Here is a 24,795-nt window from a genome sequence, read left to right as displayed (position 1 = left end):
GCATTTGCCAGACCTCCAATCATCTGCTCTGAACCTGCTCCCATTTTTCAATTTTCTCTTTTCTTTGTCTCTGGTGTTTAGCTATGGTCTTACCAATCCCACATACATTGCAGTATCTCACTGATGAGCAGACCATTGTCATGATAATATGAAATATTAATATGAAAAGGAAGTACATACAGAAATTAGGTGATAAACTTTCTACTCTCTGTGTAGCTTCAGTCTGCAACTGCCCTATGCTGGGCTTCTTTGTGTCTGCCCCTAGCAGAAAGTGTGTTCCAGGAAACCAAAGACTGTATATAGAGCGTACAGGAAATCTGGGATCCCTACACTTCCCGGAGGACTTATTCTATAGACAGCTTCCCATTTTAGACCCCCTTTTAATATGCCCTGATTAATTTAATAGTGTCTTTGTTCAAATTAAGAACCATTACAAATACACTGACTTAACTGTTCAGTTTGCTTAAACACAACGCTAACAAGTCTTGTTCACTCTTTCAGGGCGTTTCAGCAATCTTCCTGGTCTAATGTATTGCAAGCCCTCTTTACTCAAATTTCTTTATTGTAATATTTTGTTTGATTGTACTTTCCTAGTCTTTTCCTCACTATCACAGACTCCTTAATCATCTTTTGTTTTTGTCCTATATCTAGTAATTGAACATTTATATGTGTAAGGTAGAGACGTTCAAGAGGTGACTTTCCAAATTGCAGTGGTGTATCTCTATAGTTGAGCAGTGCTAAATGTGGATCTTCTCTTGCAGTTATTGCTTTTTGGAGAAAGTTCTTCACTATATGTACTCCATATTCAGCTAATCCATTGGCTCTAATATATATGGGAAGATATATGTCTCATGTTGTGATGAATGTCATACATGTTAGCAAAGTTCAGGAATTCCCTATTCTTGAACTGTGGTGGTTGTCAGTTATTACTGTTCTTGGAATTCCATGTCATGCAAATACAGATTTAATGTGCTTGACAACTGTTGCTGCTGTGGTCTATTCAAGTGAGATTACTTCTGGGAAATTAGTAAAGTAGTCTGTTATAACTAGGTGATCACAAGTTCAACATGACAGTTCCAACTTTGTCCCATAGAACTCCAAGTTGTTTGCATGGTAACGCTGGTTCCTTCTGCTAGGAATCTCTGTACTTCTGTAAACCTGCTCACCATTTACCAGAAGGTTATTATTTCTTCAGTAAGTAATTGCAGATTTCAATCATATATGAAAGGCCTCTCATGATAGATGAGACAGAATGATAGCAGAATCCCAACAAAGCCTTGCTTTATCTTCATACCACACATGGTTATTTTGAAACCCTGATAACATATGCCTAGATTAATACTAGTGCTGCTATCTGATTTATTAATAATTTGTGCTGATTTTCTTCTTTCCTGCTCCCTCTCCCATAATATGTTGTGTCTTAGCAACCTTTCATTTGCTCTTGGACAATTATAATTTGGTAATTAGCCATAATAGAACCTTTTGACTAGTTAAAATAATGTCCCTGCTTGTTTCTTAATTCATGTACAATCCAGACTCCCTATGATTAGGTGATCCTGATTTATCTTTTCCCTTGGACACTTAAATCTAAATATAAAATGAAATCGATCAAAGGCAGGCTGAAGTGAAGACATCCTCTTGTGGCAGAGGAAACCTCATCAGCCAGAGAGAATCCCCCCCCACACACACACGCTGTGCCAGATGAAAGAAAAGAGGAAAAAAAGTATATTATATAACTGTCAGTTTTTATAACATCATCAACTTTCGTGAAGATTCAATATTCTAAGTGATGTCATAGCTGCCTGAGGAGGATGAATACTTGCATGCTGCATAAGATAGTGATTCATTACTATGATGGCACAGAAATGGAAATGGATTACTTACAGCATCAAGAGCTAAACTCAGACTCACTGGGATTTCAGTGATTCCATGTCAAAAGCAGATCTAAGACAAGTTAAGTCTTTTGTTCATGGAGGACACCAGAAAATAATGACATCATAAACAGAACCAATATTTTTAGAATGTGTGCAGTTAGAACATCCTACTTACACAAGGAAAGACAGCTGGGCTGCTTTATGAATTAGTTTGTGTTTGGCTTTTTTAAAAAATAAGTAATGGCTAGTAAAAATATTAATACCCTTATAGGATGTACCTTATAGGATGCTACCCTATCAGCTACTAAATTGTACTTTGAGAGCTCCCTCGCTGTAAGGCTTTTTGTGATTAGGCTGTCACGCAATCAAAGGTTGCTACACTTTTGCCATCTCAATGTCCTTTGATCTCTATAATCAACTCCCTCCTATGTATAATGTGCACTTTACTATAATAAGTAAATTGCAGGCTCTCAAGAACAGCCACGTGGAAGAAATGACTATACTTGGAGGAAACAGAGAGCCTTACAAAACAAACAGCAAGTTGGCTCATAGTCATGACTTTGGATTTCTGTTAACTTAAATGGGACAAGGGCTTCCTAATTTGCCACATAATTTAATTTTTTTGGACTTTGTAAACAAAATGCATATTTGTAAATGTATTTACCCTTAAATCTTAAGCCAAAGACCAGCTCTCTTAGCGTATGTCTACACTGCAATTCAAAACTCGCTGCTGGCCCGTACCAGATAACTCAGGCCAAGGGGTTCAGGATAAGAGGCTGTTTAATTGTGGTGTAGACATTTGGGCTCAGACTGGACCCTGGATTCTAGCACCCTGCGAGTTGGGAGGGTCTCAGAGCTCAGGTTGCAGCCTGAGACCAAATGCCTACAGCACAATCAAACAGCCCCTTAGCACGACCCCACTGAGAGCCCAAGTCAGCTGGCATGGTCCAGCTGCGGGGGTCTAATTGTAATGAAGACACGCTCACAGTGATTCTCTCCAGTGGAAAATCATGTTGCTCCACGTTGCCATACACAGTATTTAATAAACTGGTTTTTACTAAAGGCTGCAAATATTTCATAAGCAACTACAACCCACTTTAAATATGCCAATCAGTTACTCCTAGAGACCACCTTCTAATATTTGTCTCTGTGGTTTCTATCTTGAAATGGGCAGATTTAAGGGGATGGAAAGGTACAATATTAGTTAGCTCTTGAACCCGCCCCATCCCAAGAAAAGTTTCTTGTTTTTTAAAATCAAGATGTGCATTACTTAGTGAAGCAAGAAGAAAACATATTCTCTGCAGATAAATCGTACTGACAAAATAACAACGCCAATGCATAAACACAGCAGCCTCCAGTGATGGAAAGAAAACATTGTTTAAAAGCTGTCAACACGCAGGCTTATTTTAAAAACTGAGGACAATCCTGGCTGAAATGGGACTCCGAGCAATTATACCTAAATCTGGGACCAGTTTTGACTTTATAGTTTCTATTTATTGCAGCATTTAGGAAATATAAAATATAAAAACAAACTTTAAATACTATAATTCTAACAGAGAAATGGAAACAAACAACTGATAGACTATCCTTCACCATATGCCCGGTTTGTACATTTTGTAGCCTGACTGGCAAATGGTAAATCACTGTTCACATCCTAGGTAAATCCAGATAAAACAGGTATCATTAGGGTGACCAGACAGCAAGTGTGAAAAATCGGGATGGGGGTGAGGAGTAATAGGTGCCTATATAAGAAAAAGTCCCCAAAATCAGGACTGTCCCTATAAAATCGGGACATCTGGTCATGCTAGGTATCATGCATTGCTGATTAAAAGCTATCTATGTACACATACAATAATTAATACTTCATTGATTTGAGTTGCTGGTTAGTTTTAATATGCTGCTGTAATCTGATATACTCTCATTAGGGACTTAATCCAATTCCTATTCAAGTCAATGGAAAGAAACAGAAAAGGGAGTTGAATGAGGCCCAAGGTGTTTGATAATCAGACTTCTTCACAACTGAAATACAGAATTTTCTTTAAAAGAACTGAAGAATTCATGTAAACTTTCAAGTAGGCGTGACATGCAGAACACATGTTTACAAGAACCCATGAAGTGTTTTGCTGGTTTACTGAATCTGACACCAAACAGAAAAGCTATAAAGGCTCAAACACAACCTTTTGTTTGTTTACTTATTCTACTCACTAACTACATTTCCATTTAATTTGCAGCATACCTGTCAAACCCACTTTGGGATTAAGACTCTTTTCCTTTATTAAAAAAAGCCTGCAAAATCTAAACTGTGATCTCACCCCTGGCCCCTCAGGACTCCTTTGGACAAGATTTTACTGCAAAAGCCACCACTCCAAATACTGTGCTCTGTTTTCCACCTACAGGAACCTTTAAAATAATACTCTTTCCAATCACAGCTAGAGGCTGCCAAGCACAAGAGAAATTTTAGATTTAAACCAAGAACTCCATGCCAAAAATTAGCGATAGTCCCCTTAAGAAAAAAGTTGAAATTTAACCATAAACACTTTGAAATACAACATATGTAAAATCTTACTTTGGTTTCTTCAGAATCTGCTGATGTCCACCAGACTTCTCACCTAAGGAAAAAAGACAGAAGGGTCAAGTTTTGGGAAATGCCTAATATATTTTCCATTAGAGAGTTTAAAAAAGAAGGTCAAGAAAAAGCAACAATGCATTTTTATATTTTACCCTGAATCTCAGCTGCCTGGGACTTGCAGGACATGTTACTCATTCAGTATCTAGCAGCAAAGGATACTGACTGGTGTTTTTACAGAATGCTAAGAAGAAAAGGTATTTTCATTCATTTATATAACGCAGACAACTATTTGGGTTACCAGTAAAACAAAGTCTGACATATAAAAGAGAAAACAAAATCCTCTGTAATTAATTACCATAGAGAGAAGACCTTCCACGTGTTAGTCTATGAAGAGAGACACGATACCTGCCTTATATGCATGATATTACATACTTCAGGCTAGCCCGTAAGGGTAATCTGTGTGTACTCTTTGGACTCAATCAACAACAATTTTTATGATCTTTTGAGAAATACAGGTATGACTATCTACATAGCCCAGAGCATTAAGGTCCTGATCCAGTGCCCAGTGAAGTTAATACAAAGTCTCTTATTGACTCCAATCGGCTTTGGATCAGGCTCTAAGAGAAGGATTAATATTAAAAAGGTGCATTTCAATCCCGCTGACCACATTTATTCATTTCCAAAGTATACTACAGATGGCAGACTCTACATTCAGAGGCAAATTTCCTTCAATTTAAATTCCCCTTTCGTGAATAGCAGCTACAATCTTTAAAATTGGTCTCCTTTAAAAAATTACAAGAAAAAGAAATACAAAACCATTGACCTAAACTTTTCAGCAGAGGAATGGACATGAGAAGCACTCAGATATTATTATACTAATTATAGCGCAACTACTGGAGCTGGCTGGAAATATTTCAATGAATACATTTTACTGATAGAAAAAATTCCTTGTGTTCAAATTTTTGCCAAAAATATTGACATTTACCCAGCCAGCCTTAAAATGTCCCTAGAGAGAGAGAGAGGTAAGTTGTGATAGGTTAGTGGTAAACTTGGAAATTTACACAGTTATGAACCACCTTTGCTTAATCAAATCCTTTTTTTTTTTTCCTGCAAATTTTGTAAGGCACAAATACACATTGAACTGTCACGAGTAAATAATATGTGGCTAGTACCATGAATGTCATGCTAACTAAACACATTGGGAAGGCTCTCTAAAGCTGATGGAGTGAGGTGTAACTTGTAACACTGCTAGATCTGAGTTCAAGGTAGGGCAGGCAGTATTTTATGATAGCACCTCCTTCCTTCCAAGTCCCTGCCAACAGGAGCAGATTTAACTCAGTAAAGCAAACCCCAAGCATTCAAATACAAGTCACGCCTCCAAAAGTCTTGAGGTTGGCTTTAAAATAGTGAGGTTTTTTTTTTTTGTTTTTTTAAAATAATGGATTTTAGGCTTCCCCACCCCCGCACAAACACCCCTGTTCCCCTGAAACCATTTCTGGTTTCTGAGTCTTTAGGGTGCCCGTGGGTCATGTTCTCAAGTGCTTTCTCAGAAACAATGAGGGTTAGTAAGTTGTGGTTTGTTTGTTTTTTTAAACAAAAGCTGAGAGCGTCATGTAATGACTAGACTTCAGGAACTGGGGCTTTAAGACAAACACCACATATCATGAGACTCACAATAAAATAAAACAGTAACTCCTGTCAGGGGCTCCACAAAACACTCCAGGGGAAGAAATTACTGCAAAGAGAAGCAGGGCACGCCCTGATAAAATCCCCTTCTTGGTTATCCTTGGATCAGGCTGCCCCACCCATCACCCAAAGCAAGGGAGGCTAGCTCTGGCTACTTTGTACAGTTATAGTCTCCTCTCCAGTGCATTTTCTGCTACTGGAGCCCTGCCTAGAGCTTGGAAACATCTGGCATGCCCTAATGGCACCACTCTGAGCCTGCTACCAGTTTGCGCTGCCTCTTGGGGCGAGTGCTCTTGTGACCCCATCAGGAGCACTGGCCAGTCAGCGGGAAGAGCAGCAGCAGGAAGCGTCACTGCCACAGCCAGTCATTTCTCATTCGGGATGAGGGCTGGCAGGAGCAGGAGGAGAAACGGGAGGGGGATGCTCAAGAGGGTCAGGTCCAAGGGGCTGTTTCTGCAGCAGCAGCAGAATGCGAAGGGCCTGCCTAAAGAGATCAGGAACCCCACTCCACCCCAGGAAGCCAGGTAGCAGCCATCCAGGATAAGAAGCAGCAGGCCAGGAAGAGAAGAGTGCACCCCAGCATTGAGTGCATTAAAAGATGTACATTTTTCTTGAAAAGAGACCACTTAAAAAGTGCTTGTCTTAGGGGAAATTTTCTCAAGAAAGGTTTGAGCTGTGAATTCATATAAAAATGAAGAGGCAAAAAATTAAACACCATTTCTGAGAAGTTTTGCATATTAGCTGTTCAGCATATGCTAACGTGACTTTTGATTTCATTACTGTTTCCCCTCATTCCCCAGCTGCTTCCAGCTGTGCTATTGTAATAAGTAATAAATAATAATAATTTCTATTTAAACACAAAACAATTGGGAGCTTGTGAACATATTACTGCACTAGCTGTTCCTTTCAACACTATTTCTCCACACCTGCCTCACTAGTAATTCTTCAGGGAAAAAGCTAAGGGTCTGATCCTGAAATTACATGCCTGAGTAATTTTACTCACGTAAATAGTCCCACTGAAGTCCTGCTCACAGGATCAGAGGCATGAAGTAGCCATGAATTAGCATTTTCCAGTAAGCATGCTAGTGGTAGGGGAACTCAGCTTATGTGAGCTGCAGCCTACTTTGGGGTAGGTATTTCCACAACAACCAAAAAAGGGATTACGCTGACAGCTATATTTTTAGAAAAAAATAAATTAAATATGAAAAGAAGCTGTTGTTGCTCAAATAAAATATTTAATGGGCTGGCTGTGGATACAATATTTATTATACTCAGAAGCTAAATGCTGATCATTATAGATCAAGAATGGTCTTTCTTTAGATCAAATGGGTAAAAAATTTTGCACTGCTTCCTGCACAGCTGTGTCTTCTATAGGGCCTGCCACTATAGTATCTTATTATCTAAATTCTGCTGCCCTTTGGGACCTCTGCAGCTCATAGAGAAGGAGTCAAGATTTGCCCCTTTAATGCATATTTTGGCTTATGTTCTTCCAATAAAAGTAACATGATCTAATTTGTTTTTTGGATAGTCTCAAGTATTTATCTCCCCTTCATACATATATATCCTCCTCTCTACTCACAACCACCCACCATTCTAAAAATCCTGGAGTCGTACTTATTTTACGCTGTGGTCATGTCTCCACCCAGTCCTCTCTCTTTAATGCTCCCATACCGTCTCCTTCTCCTTGCAGCTCCCCTTTTTGGGAACAGCTTCCCTCTTCCTTAGCACCAAGTGACCTGCCTCCTCTGAACATACACTTCTTTCATGCAGCCTCATCCCTGAGACACTTTGCTCCCATATTTTCATTTGATGTTTCTTGCTTATATTATAGTCATGTTTGTTATGGTCCAATCATACAATTTACTCAGGCAAAAATTCCTATTAAAAGACAAAGAGCCAAATTCAGCCCTGGCCACAACTGGCTGCAGCTCCATGAACTTCAATAGAATTGCACCTGCTTAATCTAGATCTGAACTGGGCCCACTGATTTTCAGTGGGCAATTCTGACCAAGTCAGAATGAAGGACTGCAGAATTGGGCCCTTAGATTTCAAAACAGCTGGGTCAGATAACTTATTTCTTACATTTCTGCAAAGCATATTGTTCACTTAAGGTGAAATTCACCCCATGCCAAGGGCCAACACGAGGCCTATGCACCACTTACTTCCCACTCAACACTTCAGTCCTGGAAATATTTATGAACGTTCTTAACATCAGGCACATCATCAGGCTGACCTCAATGGGACTCCTTACGTGTATAAAGTTAAGCACAGGCACGAGTGTTTGGAAGATTCTGGCTGAAGTCCTCAGGATAGGCTTTGTGATGGCTCTCTCTGCTGGACTGAATTTTAACTTTACAATGCACTACGAAGGATTAAGAATAATAATACCCTCTTCAGGAAAAAATAACTAAAACTGATCTTAGTGTAGCTGAGGCTTGATCAGTGACATGTAAATCCTTAAATCACCCTCTCTTTATTTTGCTTTCCATCTCTCACTGTATCACATTACAGCATTTAGTTTGTGGGTGTGTTTCCCTGCAGCTAATAACTCTATTGGGGAGCATGACAAGACTGTTCCATTTAATCTATGCTCCCTATTTCGCTTCATTTCTCCCAAACGTATTACTTTCTATTTTTTCATATCAGGTTGTATTTCCCTTTCTTGGTCCAGTCTCCTAAGAGATCTGTATCCCTCTGGATCTAGTTATAGTGTTAGCCATTCTTTGTCTTACTTCCAATGTAATGATCCTCATCCAGATCTGTACCTAATCAAGAGAGATCCCCAGAACCATCTACTGCCTGCCTCCTTCCAGATGTGGGGGGGGGGAACCCAACAAAAACATGTATCCTGTTTTTAATCCTCTTCTCTAACCAAAAGGTTATGATGATATTACACCTTAACCCTTCATCTTTCTTATGGAAACTCATCAGGTGCTTTTTGAAAAACGTAACCTGTAAGATCCAATCGTTCCCTCCTTCTGTGATGGAACCTGTTGAATTTAAAGGATGGCTCCCATTAGATTCAAGTGGGCTTTCGATTGGGCCTTTAATGAACAAAAATAGTTAATTAAGCAATTGTTTACTATCACAGATCTATGGTGGAAGTCTCCATCCAAATCATATATTTCCTTTTGTTCCCTTATTAAAGCCTAAAAACTGTACCCAGTTGTTTTCCCTAAAATGGTAAGTAATGTTTCATCTAATATTGTTTCAAATACTTTTCCCCAAAATAAACAAATAGATTATATTTTTAATACCATGTCTCAATTATTTTCTGTATAATAGTACTACAGTATGTTTGCCATTTCCAGTCCTTAGGAATCTGCCCATTCCTCAAAAACCAATGTAGCAAAGATCTAGAACATCACTGATTTCCTTCAATATATCCCTGTTTAACTTATTTTCTCCCTCTTTCTCTTGACACTAGAATTTGCTCTAACCCTGTATGGTTGTCCAGTGGGAGGAGGGGATTGTGAAATTCCCTGTCTCTTGAGTGCCGTTGCACAAGGGCTAAGCTAAAATTGCAGTCTATATACTCAGAAACTAAGTTGAATACAATGATAGAATACAGAGAATGCCAAAGGAGGTTGTTTATAGTCACAGGAGCTTTGAAATATATAATTTTTTCAGGAAACCCTGAGGGCTGATTTCAAAGTATATTGGCTGGCTCTCCTGATTATCCAAAATTTTTAGATGTCACCTGGACATTTTGATAATTGCGGTTCTAGCATAGGAGATGTGTGTGGGTGAGTGTACACACACACACAAAGAGGGAGATGTGCTATATTATTACATATGAAACCACACTTTGGGATGAGATACATAATTTATTTTTCTAATTTATGGTTTGAGCCACCTTCTGTTATTGTGAACAGCAAAACTCACATTATCTTAATGGGAATAGAATAGGACCCATAGGAGGCAGAAATATGAGAGGCTGAAGTACACCAATACTAATAAAAATAAGTCATGTATCTCACCCTAGGTTGTGATATATGTTCTTATTCAAACAATCATGCCACTTTTAATTAAAAAAGAATTTAGAAGATTTTAGTGCTGCTGCTTATTGTTTCTGAGACTATATCATGATCAAGAGGACCTTATTTTTAATAAACTGAAAATGAGTCTAGTCATGTGGAAATGACTGTGTGGGAAATGGAGACATTTCAAAGCACACGCATGATAGCAATAAGCAATGTCCTTTGTGTCTGGGTGATGATGCAGAAAGTATATGTATAAATGACAGCAGATACAGAAAAGAATGTGTACCCCATTTTTATTTGTATATGCAATATAAAAGTGATCATTTTATATAGTATTTCAAAAAGAGACAAAACATTAGCCTTTTAAGAGGGAGGGAGAGTGTGTCCGTGTGTGTGTGTAGTGGAATAAGTCCAAATCACAGAGTCTGCATTAGGATATGAACTTTTCCTAAATTTTGTGGTTTTCAGATACTTGGTTTTGTTTCAGGTGCATCTCCAGTAGAGCTGGGTGAATTTTTCTAGGAGAATAGTCTATTCAGAAAATAACACAGTTTTGGTCAACCCTAAACTATTCACCAATTTGCCATGAATAATTTCGACCATTCACAAAATGGCCAGAGGAGGAGGTGATGGTGGTGCCGCCTCCCCCGCTTAGAACCTTTAAGCCGGTCATTAGGGCACTCAGTTGGGATGTGACAAATCCAATTTTGAAAGACTGCTCTGGAACAGACCGAAAAGGGACTTTTTTGATTCCCAGAAAATTCCCCAAACTTTTGGATTTGGGGTTCTACCCAAACACCCAACACTTCCCCCATTTTTAACTGCTTCTGAATCAAAAGATCAGTTATTCGCCTAGCTCTAACCTGTAGTGCATAATCTCTCTCTCTCTGATGTGCGCGTGCACACAAATACACATACACACACACACACGCGCATCACTAGTTTCCCCTGTTAAAAGAACATTAAGGGTTGCATGGAGTGAATTAACCACTAACAACTGAAGACATGCCAAAGTTAAAGTTCAGCACACAACCGTAACCACGTCCCTTTGCGCATACACATTAGCAGTGTTAAGGAAACAGGTGACCAAGAAACAAAACAAAACACAAAATCAAATATGAAACTGACGAGGCAGGTGTTAAATGTCACTGCTCAAGCAATTCTGTGTTTGCTCTTTTCATCCCCTGTCCTATAATTCATGTGTATGTTATCTCTTTAGAGATCTTGTTTGTATATGTATCTGTAAAGCACCTCTCTCTCATACACACTTTCATACAAGACTCTTTATAAGAGTATTTTTAATAGTTTTTAATTGAGATTTCTAAGGGATTTTTTTAAATAGAAAAAATAAATTCCACAATCTGGAGCTGTTTGACTAGATTCCAGTGGAACACCAAGTTGTACCAGGTGATGACAGAGTGTGGAAAGGGCTCCAGTGTAGCCCTGACACACAGAGTATCCACTTCATCTACATGAATGCTGCTGCTCTGTCAGCTTGCATCATTGAAGCATAGGGACTCCCTGTCTGTTCCCCCTTAACCTTGGCTACAACTCCTGCCACAGAAGGAATAGGGGTGAGGAGCTGAGGGTGGCAAAGAAACAGCTACAGAGGCTTTTCACTCCAAGAAACTTCCTACACAAAGGGATTCCTCCTGTGCCTGATTAAACTGATTTTAGGGCCACTTTGCCTCACTGTGCAACGTTGCCCCTCTCAGGATCTGGCCCTAAGAGAGTAATATGCAAATAAAATGAAGCAAATTCTGAAGGCTAAATTGTGCCTCTCTCTCAGTGAAATCAATGGGGGTTATATTTATGTATGTATTTGAGGAAAGAATCTAATTCAAGTTGTCTTAACTAGCTCACATGTAAGAGACAAGCTTTTGAACTTTGCAGAGCTATTCTTCAGGTCACTTTGTCTCTCTCACCAATAGAAGTTAATCCAATATTAGTTATATTCCACAATCTGAAGCTGATATTATTTCACCCACCTTGTCTCTCCCATATCATGGGACCAACACAGCCACAGCAACACAGAAAACAACAACGTGCGTAAGAGACACTGCTGCCCTAAAATATAGGATCTGACATTCTAACTTTTTAAAATTCTCTCTCAAGTCATGATATTTGCCCATCTATTTATTTATTTCTACTATGGAGTACTGAGCTCTACTGTTTGTCTTAAACTACAGCATAGAAAAAAAGATGTATTTTGTTAAACATAACAAGGGAATCCTCCTAGTTGTTCACGAGAGGTAATTCTGAGCTGGAAAATACGACAAAACTAGTATTGAGAGTTGCTAGGGAATGAAATGAGACAGTTGCTAAGGCAAAAGACTATCTGAAAATGCCTGACACATTCTCTCCAAAGGTTTTTATAGTTTGATCTTCCATTTTTGGCTTTGTTACCAGAAACTAAAAATTACATCAGCGGTGGGTATGCATACATACTGTTGCTAAGGATTGATGCAGTTGCCAGGTGAAAATGGCCTCCATTAACCTGGCACAAATATCTAAATATGTTGATAGCAGTGGGCTGTTAAGGAGATAGTCTTGGAAAAATGGGAGATCTGTTATTTCTCAACTGCCATCTAACAGTAAAGCAACTGGAGTATTTGTTGCTCATTCATTTTGTGCACACAAACTAGTTTCAGTGTTTTGTCTAGCCTACAACCCAACAAAGTACAAATAAAGTGAGTGTCTTACGTAATGATGATACTGTTAAATAAATGTTGTGCTCTACAGAAAGTGAATCTTAACTAGGCATTCAGTAGGACCTATCAGATCATTATGACCTGGGCTGCTAGCTGTTCATGTGGTTCTAACTAACACAGGTAGAAGATTGTTGTCCCTTTACATTTGATAACTGACTCTTTCAGTCTGTTTTTCCTTCCTTTAATACATTACCCTTTTACTTTACATCCTTCCTATGCCAGTGTTCGCACACAGGAACAAAACTAGTCTCTTCTGTCCCACTTTCTGACATTTGGAGCTGCTTCCATCTGTTCTGAGATAGACTGTTCTGCCCTCTTTGCTAAGAGTTCTTCTTAAGGTTTCTATGCAGTGTTCTTGTTGCTTCACACCAGTTGGTTTCCACTTGACGGCTTCATGTGTGAGAATCTGTATTTTGAAATCCAGGATACATGCTGCAAACATGTCCAGTGCTTCCGTCTGAGTCTCTGGAAATGAAGTGTTGTTGGCAATTTCTCCAATCTCTTTGTTGATGATGAAGTCTTTCTAACCAATGCCCAGAATCTTTCATCAGCTCTTATCTTTGAGGGCATCTAATGTTTTGGTAGCTCTCCAGACATATGCTAGCACAGAGATTACAGTTTAAATGAAAATTCTCAACTTTATTCTTTTCCTGTATATCTTTGATTGCTGAATTTATTAAATACTGTGTGCACCTTTCTATTCTTGATGTCACTTTCTTCTTGAGGTCTCTGTTGGCCAAGAGGGTGCTGTAAAGGTAAGGGAACTGTCCTACTTTCTTGATATTGTTACCTTCTAATGTGATGTTACCACTTCACATCAGGGTTACAAAGATGTTTCTTTTAGCATAACTAATTTTGAGCCCTGCGTGACCTGCTGTTTCTGCCAGGTTGCCTTTGTTTGTAACTTTGCTGGGGTGTTGCTCAGGAGCACATCATCATCGACGACATTTAGGTCTTCTAGGCATTTGCCATCTACCCATGCTATATTACTTTTTGTGTTACTAATACATGTCTTCATTATTTAGTCTATTGCAATGCCAAACAACAACAAAGAGAAAAGGCAGCACTATTTCATGCCAGTGTCCATGGTGATGATGTTGATGGCAGTTGTCAAAGTTACCTTGGAAGCAACTAAAAATATGCTTAAAATAAAATAATGAAATAGATACTGTGAAATCAATAGAACAGGTTCTCTAATTATTGTGTGTCACAAATATAACAGACATTTTTTCTAAGGTACTAGTTAAAATAGTAGAACTGCTGCCTTTCTGGCAATTTGCATAGTATTACCAATAGTGCTTTGCCTTGCAATTTCGCTTGTAAAACCTTGTCTGTCTTAGTCATTTCAGACAGCAACTCTTAGTTATAAGTCAAATTACAGAGGAAGGGGGGATGGCATGAGCCATTTCACCAAAACATCCATGTATAAGGACTAAAAGAACATGATTGCAGTTTCAAGCCTAACTTGCTAGACAGTATTATGATATACTACAAGTTATGAGCATATAATCTGCCAATCACACATGAGCATTGCAGAGAAATTCAGTGACTCACAAATGCCAAACAGATGCTCATTGTATTAAGATGAAGCTATAAAAGGCCAGAGACACCAAAATCCAAGATTTCATAAGAAACCTATAATGGTCAAGTTAGCTGGAGGATTCGCTCCATCTTTAGGAGTCATCTTTGAAGGCAATCCACCATCTCTCATGCCTTCCAGATGGCCTGTGAAACTGCGGCTGTGTCTTGCCTCAGTTGCAGGTTTTAAAAGACAGACTTGTAGTAAAAGTCACTTAAGAGTAAGATCTCATGAAAACATCTGCCAGCAGTTCCACCCGAACTTAGAGGTAACTGTTGAAGTTACAAGAGCCAAGACAGCAAGTGACTGCTCTTGTGTTATGGAAGCTTATGTCTGTAAGCTTAGCTTTGACTGACACATTATTTCCTCTCTGCACCCCAATCTATTTTCTGCCTCACTAAGCTTATAAAACTCTGCATAAATTCTCCCTCTCAGCCTGTTCTGTAATCCTGTGAACACATTGTCTTCCTGTTCATTCCTTCAGCCAGCAGGCACCAGCTGTTGGATCCTGGAAACAATTTTATTTATGTTAAAAAAAAAAGAAGAAAAAAAGATGATCAGAAAGCTGTGAAAACTGCAGAGTGTTGTGACTGTGCAGAAGGGGTTGAGTGAGAGTGTTTGACTTAGGTAAAAGAAATTATTAAGGCTTCCATCAATCAATGTACAACCCCGCTCAGGTTAAATCTGTTTATTGAGGAAAGATAAAACTCTGAATGTGCTCGTTCTGTAAACTAATCCAGTTTTGATTGTTCTGTGTATGCATTAAATAGAAGTCACACTGAGAACTGAAAGAATTGGGATGAACTCAAATTAATAATCTTAATATAGTCTGCCATATTTCAACATCAATTTCCCCTTATTTTTAATGGGAAACAAACACCAATGGATGTGCCCTTCATATTTTTTCAAATTATAAAAGTTTTTCAAGTTTTCAAAAAAGAGAATGGAAACTATTTTTAAAGATTTCAGCAGGAGTTTGTTAACATGCACATATATTCTCCATATAGATATAAAGTAACAAGTTGCATGGATTATAGCTACTCACATGGGAAAAAGCCTCAAGATAGTACTCAGGTTATGTCTACACTACTGTGGTAAGTCAACTTACGCTGGACATAGCTGGAGTCGACATACCTTAGGTTGAGATACCACGGGGTCTACACTGCGGGGGGGTCAACGGGAGAAACTCTCCCGTTGACTTACCTTACTCTTCTTGTCGGGAGTAGAGTACAGGGGTCGAATGGAGAGCAATCTGCTGTCGATTTGGTGGGTCTTCACTAGACCCGCTAAATCAACCACCGGTGGATCGATCTCAGAATGTCGATCCTGGCTGTAGTGTAGACCTGCCCTCAGTCTCCATACTGGGCTGGGCTTTGCAGATATATTACAGGGGAAAGAATCCTTACCTTCAGGCTTATCTATAACCACTATCACAACCCTGAGGTTATATAGCCTCTACCACTGAAGAGAGGATAGGATCCATATATCACCTAACCCCTGTTACACCACCACCTGCCTCTTCACACTAGAATGCAGGGAGTTGTCATGGGGCAAAACTCCTTGCCACACAAAGTGTTGTGAACACTCTACGTAGCCCACTCAAATCTTGCCTTCACTTGTGTAGCAGAACTACACCATATTCATTGTCAATGGACCCTCTGTGGTTGCAGTAACAAGGGGGGATGTGACCCTTATGGAACACTGCAGATCCCTGCATGGCTTAAAGGTGCAGTAGAGAGGAGGGTGTGCTCCGGGACCTTCTTCATTACAATGCACCATGCAGGAGGCGAGCAGAATGCTGGTGTTAGTGCTCCCTGAGCATGTGAGTGGTTGCTTGGTGCTTTCAGCAGTGCTTTGCACTCCAAAATGGACACGCCTATGTGGATGAGAGAGTGGCCTATGCCTTGCACCTGCTTGCATCTGGAGATTGGCACTGTGGGGAGAACATGTCCCATCCTTTTTCAGGTATAGTAAGTGCCACTGGTGCCCACATCCACCTCACTGCTTCTACATGCAAAATGCCTCAAACCACTTTCACATTACCACTGTAGTTACAACCCCTTCCCCGCCCCAAGTGATTATTGTGCTTATTTTGCCATTAATGAACAGTGACCTGCACCTTTTCTTGTTGGTATTACTAGAAACATATCAGATGTAAAATGTAGTAAGAGAATAAAAAAAGGTGCTACCGTGGCTAAACAACAACGTAAAAGAAGCAGTGAAAGGCAAAAAGGTATACTTTAAAACGTGGAATCCTAGTGAGGAAAATAGAAAGGAACAAACTCTGGCAAATGAAGTGTAAAAATATAATTAGGAAGTCCAAAAAAAGAATCTGAAGAACAGCTAGCCAAAGACTCAAAAAGTAATAGCAAATATTTAAGTACATGAGAAGCAGGAAGCCTGCCAAACAACCCGTTGGGTGACTGGATGATCGAGATGCTAAAGGAGCACTTTCAAGATGCTAAAGGACAATAAGGCCAATGTGGAGAAACTAAATTACTTCTTTGCATAGGTCATCATGGCTGAGGATGTGAGAGAGATTCCCAAACCTAACCCATTCTTTTTATGTGACAAATCTGAAGAACTGTCCCAGATTGAGGTGTCATTAAAGGAGATTTTGGAACAAAATGATAAACTAAACAGTAATGCTTAGTTTCAAGGAGACAGGCCAGTCCTTGCTTACAGACAGCCCCCAAACCTGCAGCAAATACTCACCAGCAACCACACACCACACAACAAAAACACTAACCCAGGAACCTATCCTTGCAACAAAGCCCATTGTCAACTCTGTCCACATATCTATTCAGGAGATACCATCATAGGACCTAATCACATCAGCCACACTATCAGAAGCTCATTCACCTGCACATCTACCAATGTGATATACGCCATCATGTGCCAGCAACGCCCCTCTGCCATGTACATTGGCCAAACTGGACAGTCTCTACATAAAAGAATAAATGGACACATCAAATGTCAAGAACATTCAAAAACCAGTTGGAGAACACTTCAACCTCCCTGGGCACAGATTACAGATCTAAAAGTTGCAATATTACAACAAAAAAACTTCAAAAACAGACTCCAACGAGAGACTGCTGAATTGGAATTAATTTGCAAATTGGACACCATTAAATTAGGTTTGAATAAAGACTGGGAGTGAATGGGCCATTACACAAAGTAAAACTATTTCCCCATGCTTATCCCCCCTCCCCCACCACAGTTCCTTATATCTCCTCGTCCAGTGCTGGAAATGGGCCATTTTCATTACCACTACAAACAGTTATTTTTCATTCCTGCTGACAACAGCTCACCTTAACTGATCACTCTCCTTATAATGTGTATGGTAACAATCATTGTTTCATGTTCTGTGTGTGTGTGTGTGTGTGTGTGTCTATCTATCTATATCTGTCTATATATATATATGTATATATATCTTCCTTCTGTATTTTCCACTACATGTATCTGATGAAAGTGAGCTATAGCCCATGGAAGCTTATACTACAATAAATTTGTTAGTCTCTAAGGTGCCACAAGTACTCCTATTCTTTTTACAAGAACTAGGGGTCACCAAATGAAATTACTAGGCAGCAGGTTTAAAACAAATGAAAGGAAGTATTTCTTCACACAACACACAGTCAACCTGTGAAACTCTTTGCCAGAGGATATTGTGAAGGGCAAGACTATACCAGAGTTCAAAAAAGAACTTGATAAATTCATGGAGGATTGGTCCATCAGTGGCTATTAGCCAAGATGGGCAAGGATGGCGTCCCTAGCCTCTGTTTGCCAGAAGCTGGGAATGGGCAACAGGGGATGGAACACTTGATGATTACCTGTTCTGTTCATTCCTTCTGGAGCAGCTGGCATTGGCCACTGTCAGAAGACAAGATACTGGGCTAGATGGACCTTTGGTCTGACCCAGTATGGCCATTCTTATGTTCATGCAAAGGATGGTAGGAGAGAAATGCAGATTGCAACTGGAGAAATATTGCAATCATTGTGTCAACACTTACCAAGGAGCATCTGAGAGCAGTTCTGAAATGCCAACTCTAAACATTTGCTTTGTGCATTGATTTTGGTGGAGTCTGTCTTCCTGTCTGGAGACTTAATTACAGCTGTGTCTGCACAGAACTGTTCTTAGAACCCATACAACATATTTTGGATGAGAAATCCAATGAGGTGAAATCCAATGAGGTGAAGTGGTTTAGGTAGTCCGAGCAGCTCTATTTCTTCTTTTATTTGGAGGTAAAGGGAATACGATTGGTATTTTACTTTCAGTCCATAATATACCTGGAGTAAGTGCTGATCTGTTTTTCTTATTTCCAGATATAATGTTCCCCAGGAGAGATACTTCTGAGAAAGAGGACACTACAGTGCAGCAGTTGCCATGTGTTATGAGCCTATTCATGAGAAAATGGGGAAATGTGAAATAGTTATTTCAATCCTGACCCACCTCTAGCGTCCCATCTGAAAATAAGTGTGCTTTAAAAATAGCCCTGGTGCTCACACTGTGAGCACTTCTCTTTAGCTGTACACTATTATGCATTATGCTGTGCAAAAGATGATTAAAGCAGAAGTAGCAAGTATCTCCACACTTTTGTGCGCTAGCAAGGACATGAAGCAACCACATCTAGGGTATCTTAGTCTCCATATTTACATTCATTCACTCTTTGGTCTCTGAGACTGCCTCCAAGAACTCACTCAAGTAGCCAAAAAGAAGATGCAATGTTATTGGCAACAAACTAATTAGAAGAGTTTAGATATGTGCTGCTGTAGCAGTAGCTGTCAAACCCCAGTCTGGCCTGCCTACCAAGAGTTACAGTGCCTTTCTACCTACTTTGCCTCTGACCCTCACTTTGTATTTAACACCCCCCCCCCCAAAAAAAAAGAAGGGAGCTGTCAGGTCATTTATAGCACAAAGAGGACTCTATTTAAAAAATCCTTTAAAACAACACTAGAAGGGGTTGTCCCTGAGAGTCCTACCGATGCCCCGAGAGCACCCTAGTGAGCTTCCTCTCAAATATTATCTCACAGTGGGAGCCATGCCAGCTGTGAAAAGGATATTTCTTCAGCTGCTGTGGGACAGCTACGGCTCAGGCCTCCCTTACTCTGTTGACTGCAAAACTGCCCTGGGACATCTCGCTTTTCTGCTTGGGTGGCCCTCCCTGAAGCCAGGCAGGGAAAGAAGAGAGCCACATGCAGAGTTCACCTTGCTACCCTTTTTCTTTCCAGTCCAGGAAGGGAAAGGAGGTGCGATGTGGGTAATGAGGCCATCCCAAATTCATGCCAATAAAACCTTCATACTTCACTCTTGTGTTTTCCTTTTCTCAGGTTGCTCCCTTCCCACCAGTGGGGTGATGTCCAAATCACTCATTAATCTATTACATGGTTTCCAATTTGACATGCACCTTTGATCACTTTGAATCCCTATTTCTGCCCTATAAATTCCATTAGCAACAGAAATTGCTCTTGCCAGATGATACAGTAATAATTTGTAAAGCTATTTCATAACACGATACCAGAAAATTTCTCCCCACCCTATTTCTATGATTTTGTATAATGAAGTGAATACTTTGTTTAATCCTGCAGTAATTGCTCTCTCTCAAACTGGCACATGATTTTTTAAAATGTACTACAATATTTAGATGCAAATTTTGGAAAAAAAATCAAGAGAAATGTTGATTTAGTGCAGTTTTCTGTAGATAATATGATGAACATCCCCCAACCCTGTGTTCCCATAACTAACAAAATATCTACAAATAAAGAGAGTCTAAAATGGGAATCTCCTTTTTCATCAGGAGGCTCTTTCCTCTGCAGATGAAACTGAATTTTCAAACTCACATTGTGTGCGTCAGGACTGAGGAAATGTGCATAAAAAAACTTAATTTGCACCAATGAAGCTGAAACAAATCTCCCAAGTACAGGTAGAAATTATTCTTTACATTTTGGTACCTGAACTTCTGCACACGTAAGTTTCAGACTGAACTAGGTGCTCATCATGGCAAACCACAAAAGGGCCTGATAGATCAACTTTGTATAGCAGTGCTGCACTGAATAACATACTGAAGCATTAATGGGCTTTAACATGACTCTGAATCGCCCATGATATGAAACAAACAATGGTAGATGGGTACACATAAGGCTTTATCCAAAATCTACTGATGTCAACGGGAAAATTCCCATTGATGTTAATGAGCTTTGGCTCATGTATGTCTCAGGAGTTAATGTTGAAAAAGTGCATTGAACTCATGTCCTGATTGTGCTTTCCTGCTGAGTACATACAGATGGTAGTTCTCTATGCAACAGACACACGTGTTTTTGAAGATCTAGCCCACATTGGCATGTGTGATGTTGCACTCTATATGATTTCATGAAAATATGCTGATGAGTGTGAATATAATGTAACTGGCATATGCTTCATGCAAAAGGTCTCTTGTAAGGTATCATTACAAAGCTTATAATCTACTGAGTGTGGTTATCCTATTTGTATAAATGTATCACTCTTGTATCTGAAATTAGAAATATGAAATATAACTGAGGGCCTGTTGTAATTATGCAAAGGGTGGGCCATTAATGGTGGTTTGAAATCTTGCTGGCTCCCATCAACCAGGACAATTGACTGTGGATGTCTCTGTTTGCAGGCAGGGAGGAATGAAGACTTGGGGTCTCACGGGATATGTGACCATGTCACCTGGTACTGAAATCCATCTTAAATCTGGTGCTTTTCCATTTAGAAGGAGGGGTGGGGAGCCAGACACAAAAGATTCCCGCCTTGTGCCAAAGCCATATAAAGGGGTGGAACAGAACAAAGGTGGCTGCAATCATGAGAAATCCCCTAGCTACCACCAGAGCTGGAACAAGGGCTGTACCAGGGGAAAAGACTGTGGCCACACTAGGAAGGCGTCCAGTCTGTGATAGAAGCTTATTGAAACATCTGAGGGTGAGGTTTTATCTGTATTCAAGCTTTCTTACCATATTAGGCATAGACTTGCGTTTTTTATTTTATTTTGCTTGGTAATTCACTTTGTTCTGTCTGTTACTACTTTGAACCACTTAAATCCTACTTTCTATATTTAATAAAATCACTTTTTACTTATTAATTAACCCAGAGTATGTGTTAATACCAGGGAGGGGGGGCAAACAGCTGTGCATATCTCTCTATCAGTGTTATAGAAAGCAAACAATTTATGAGTTTATACAGGGTAAAATGGATTTATTTGGCATTTAGACCTCATTGGGAGTTGGGCATCTAAGGGTACGTCTATACTTACCGTCCGGGTCGACGCGGTGAGTTCGACTTCTCGGAGTTCGAACTATCACGTCTGATCTAGACGCGATAGCTCGAACTCCGGAAGCGCCGCGGTCGACTCCAGTACTCCACCACTGCAAACGGCGGTGGTGGAGTCGACGGGGGAGCCGCAGAGTTTGACCCCGCCGCGTCTGGACGGGTGAGTACCGGTAGTTCGAATTAGGGTACTTCGAATTCAGCTACGCTATTCATGTAGCTGAATTTGTGTACCCTAATTCGAACCCCCTTTTTAGTGTAGACCAGGCCTAAGTGTTAAAGACAGGACCACTTCTTAAGTTACTTTCAGTTAAGTCTGCAGCTTTGGGGCACATGGTTCAGATCCTGGGTCTGTGTTGGAGCAGACTGGCGTGTCTGGCTCAACAAGACAGGGTGCTGGAGTCCCAAGCTGGCAGGGAAAGCAGGGACAGAAGTAGTCTTGGCACATGAGTTGGCAACCCAAGGGGGTTTCTGTGATCCAATCCATCACAGCATGCATCTCCCATTAATTATATTGTTAAAATTTTAGTTTTAATAATTAATTTTCCCCTCTGACTCTTCTAGCATTTAGCACTACCACCTGCTGGGTATTTTTTAATCAATTGTGAATCAAAAGCCCTTCATTTTTCTATTCTTTGCATACAATGCCATGAAGAACAATTTTGTTCATTTTTAAAAAACTAATCTTGTATTAAAATTACCTCTGGATAGGGTTAAAAGAACAGCACCCGCCACAGACACTTTAAAGAGTTTAATAATGGTATCAGTTGCTCAAATTTCTCTCCCTCCAATTGGCGGGAAGTGTTCCAGAGTCACCACATCCCTACAAGGGTTGGAGGTGGGTGGAGGTGCACTGTAATGTAAAAGTATTTTCTTGCACTACTAAGGCATTTTTAATCCTCAGACCCCTTTGCAAACATTGCCTCTCCCTTTAGCACTGACGAAGGAAGAGTACTGATGGGCTATGAAGTGAGGATATGGGATGCTGAATGAGGGATTCTCCAACACCTAAAAAGATGAAGAAGCCTTCACACCTCCACAGAAAATCAGTGCTCACACACATATGCTGGTCTATCCTTCTTCACTCCCTCAAACCAAAGCGTCAGTCAGTGCTGCCAAGAATAATCCATCACTTTACATATGCATATTTTTACAAAAATACAGGTGTGCTATTCATAAGATTTAACGTCAGAGTTTGCAGAGACCTCTCCTTACAAAAAATGAAGACAAACAAAATGAGCAAACAAGCTGTTGAACCGAGCCTAAAGTGAAAAGCCTCCAGCCCTTCTAGAAACAATTATGTACCACACATTAAGAATGAGTTAGATACATGATGTACAAGTGGAATGGTTGCACAAGGCATGAAGAACATGTCACAACCTGGTGCTTTTGACAGTGTCAGCAGGAAGTTTTCACTTCACTGGGAAAAGGGACTGCCCTGCATGTGAACTATTGGATAAGAGCTTGCAAATAGCAAGTAAATTGGACTTATAAAATCTATGCACTTTTATTAATAACAACACTGTAGATTTGCTAAACAGGTACAAAGTTTAGCAATGTTTAGTTTACACTATATGATTTGTAAGTTGACAGTGCTCCTTTAATCACTTATCAAAACCCATTACTCTTCATGATTACCATAAATGCCATCAAAACATATACCTCTGTATGTCACCACAGTGGAAAGGGCATTCAAAGAAGCAAAATGTCCCAGTCTGGCTCATACACAGGGCACTATTTTCTAATGGCATCTGGGGTTGCAGGAGATCTAAGGTCAAATTCTAATTAATGCTTACTCCTTGTAACAAAAAATGTCAGTGTTTTTATGTTAAATTGCCAGAGCACAACTCTCTTTCCTTTAATTTCTGCCCTACCACAGGATTTTACACTCAATTTATCAGGCAATTAAAACTCAGATCAACAGTCACATAACAATTATGTTATAAGGGGAATATATTATAAACAAAGGCTTGATTAACTCCTCAAGGCAGTGAATTTGTAGCTGGGCTCCGTGTACCATCCTGACAACAAAACAAAATGTTTTTTTTTCCTTGAAACTATTCTTCTGGGGGATATCAGTTGTGGATGGAGTGCAGAGATGAATACTAATGAAATATGGTGTCTTTCCTCTCCAAAGGGTCACCTGTTTTCCAACACAGGTCAGTAGTAACCAAACAGCCATTGCTGCCTGATGGCTGTTTCATGGCCTACAGTTTCTAAAGTGAATTCGGGATCTGAGTCCAGTTCCCTGCATTGTCCACATCACAAAAATTAAAAAAAATAAACAAAATGCCACTAATTGTCACCTTTGTTGGCAATCTCTGGAGAGTGAACAAGGATGTGTGTATGTCAAGGAAACTTTCTTGCTCCAAGAGATCTTCACTCTCCAAGCACATTGCCCAGGCAAAGGGGAGGGGCGGGAGTTTGTACTGTTTGGGCTTTGTCTGTTCTCGGGATGGACTGAGGACTTTGATATCCAAAGTAATCTATCTGGCATCTCTTTAGATGACTATGGTCACTTGAAAAAAAATGTATGCTACGCACTATTGCAAATCAGGGACACCATGCCCTTGACCCACAGTTAATTTTATTTCTTGCATAATTTCTATCCTGAGGTTACTTTTAAGATGCTCCCTGGCTGAGTGACAACTACTTATTGTGGATTCCGCCTTGGGCAGATCATCTGTCTGGAGGAAGTTTTAGGTAGATATAATCTTAATGCTTACCAAGCTTATCTAGATAGTGAAATTATCTATCTGAAGAAGTCCCCAATGAAGGTTGATAAATTTTGGCTTGAGTCCAAATCTCAAACAAATTATTTTAGGGCTAGTCTACACTACATGCTACATTGGCACAGCTTCACCGATTCAGCTGTGCCGCTGTAGCGCATCTGGTGAAGACGCTCTGTGCCAATGGGAGAGCACTCTCCTGTTGGCATAATTATTCCACCTCAATGAGAGGCGGAAACTGTGTTGGTGGGAAAGCATCTCCATCCAACATAATGCAGTGTGGACACCGCTTTAAGTCAATGTAACTTACATCGCTCAGGGAGTGGCTTTTTCACACCTTTGAGCGACACAATTTACATAAATTTAAGCAGAAGTGTAGATA

At 39.9% G+C, this 24,795-nt stretch overlaps 1 protein-coding gene across 1 annotated transcript in view; it reads right to left on the bottom strand.

Moving 5' to 3' along the window:
* Nucleotides 1-24,795, bottom strand: part of PTPRD (protein tyrosine phosphatase receptor type D) — a 1,658,801-nt gene that overhangs the window by 609,163 nt on the left and 1,024,843 nt on the right. The window contains exon 9 of the mRNA XM_045020490.1: nt 4,441-4,483. The gene's annotated coding sequence lies outside the window, so the exon portion shown is untranslated. The remainder of the gene's footprint in view (nt 1-4,440; nt 4,484-24,795) is intronic.

This window comes from Mauremys mutica, chromosome 6 (genome assembly GCF_020497125.1).
Source record: "Mauremys mutica isolate MM-2020 ecotype Southern chromosome 6, ASM2049712v1, whole genome shotgun sequence".
NCBI lineage: Eukaryota > Metazoa > Chordata > Testudines > Geoemydidae > Mauremys > Mauremys mutica.
The sequence above is the reverse complement of the archived record's forward strand: the minus strand, read 5'-3'. Positions and strand labels throughout refer to the sequence as shown.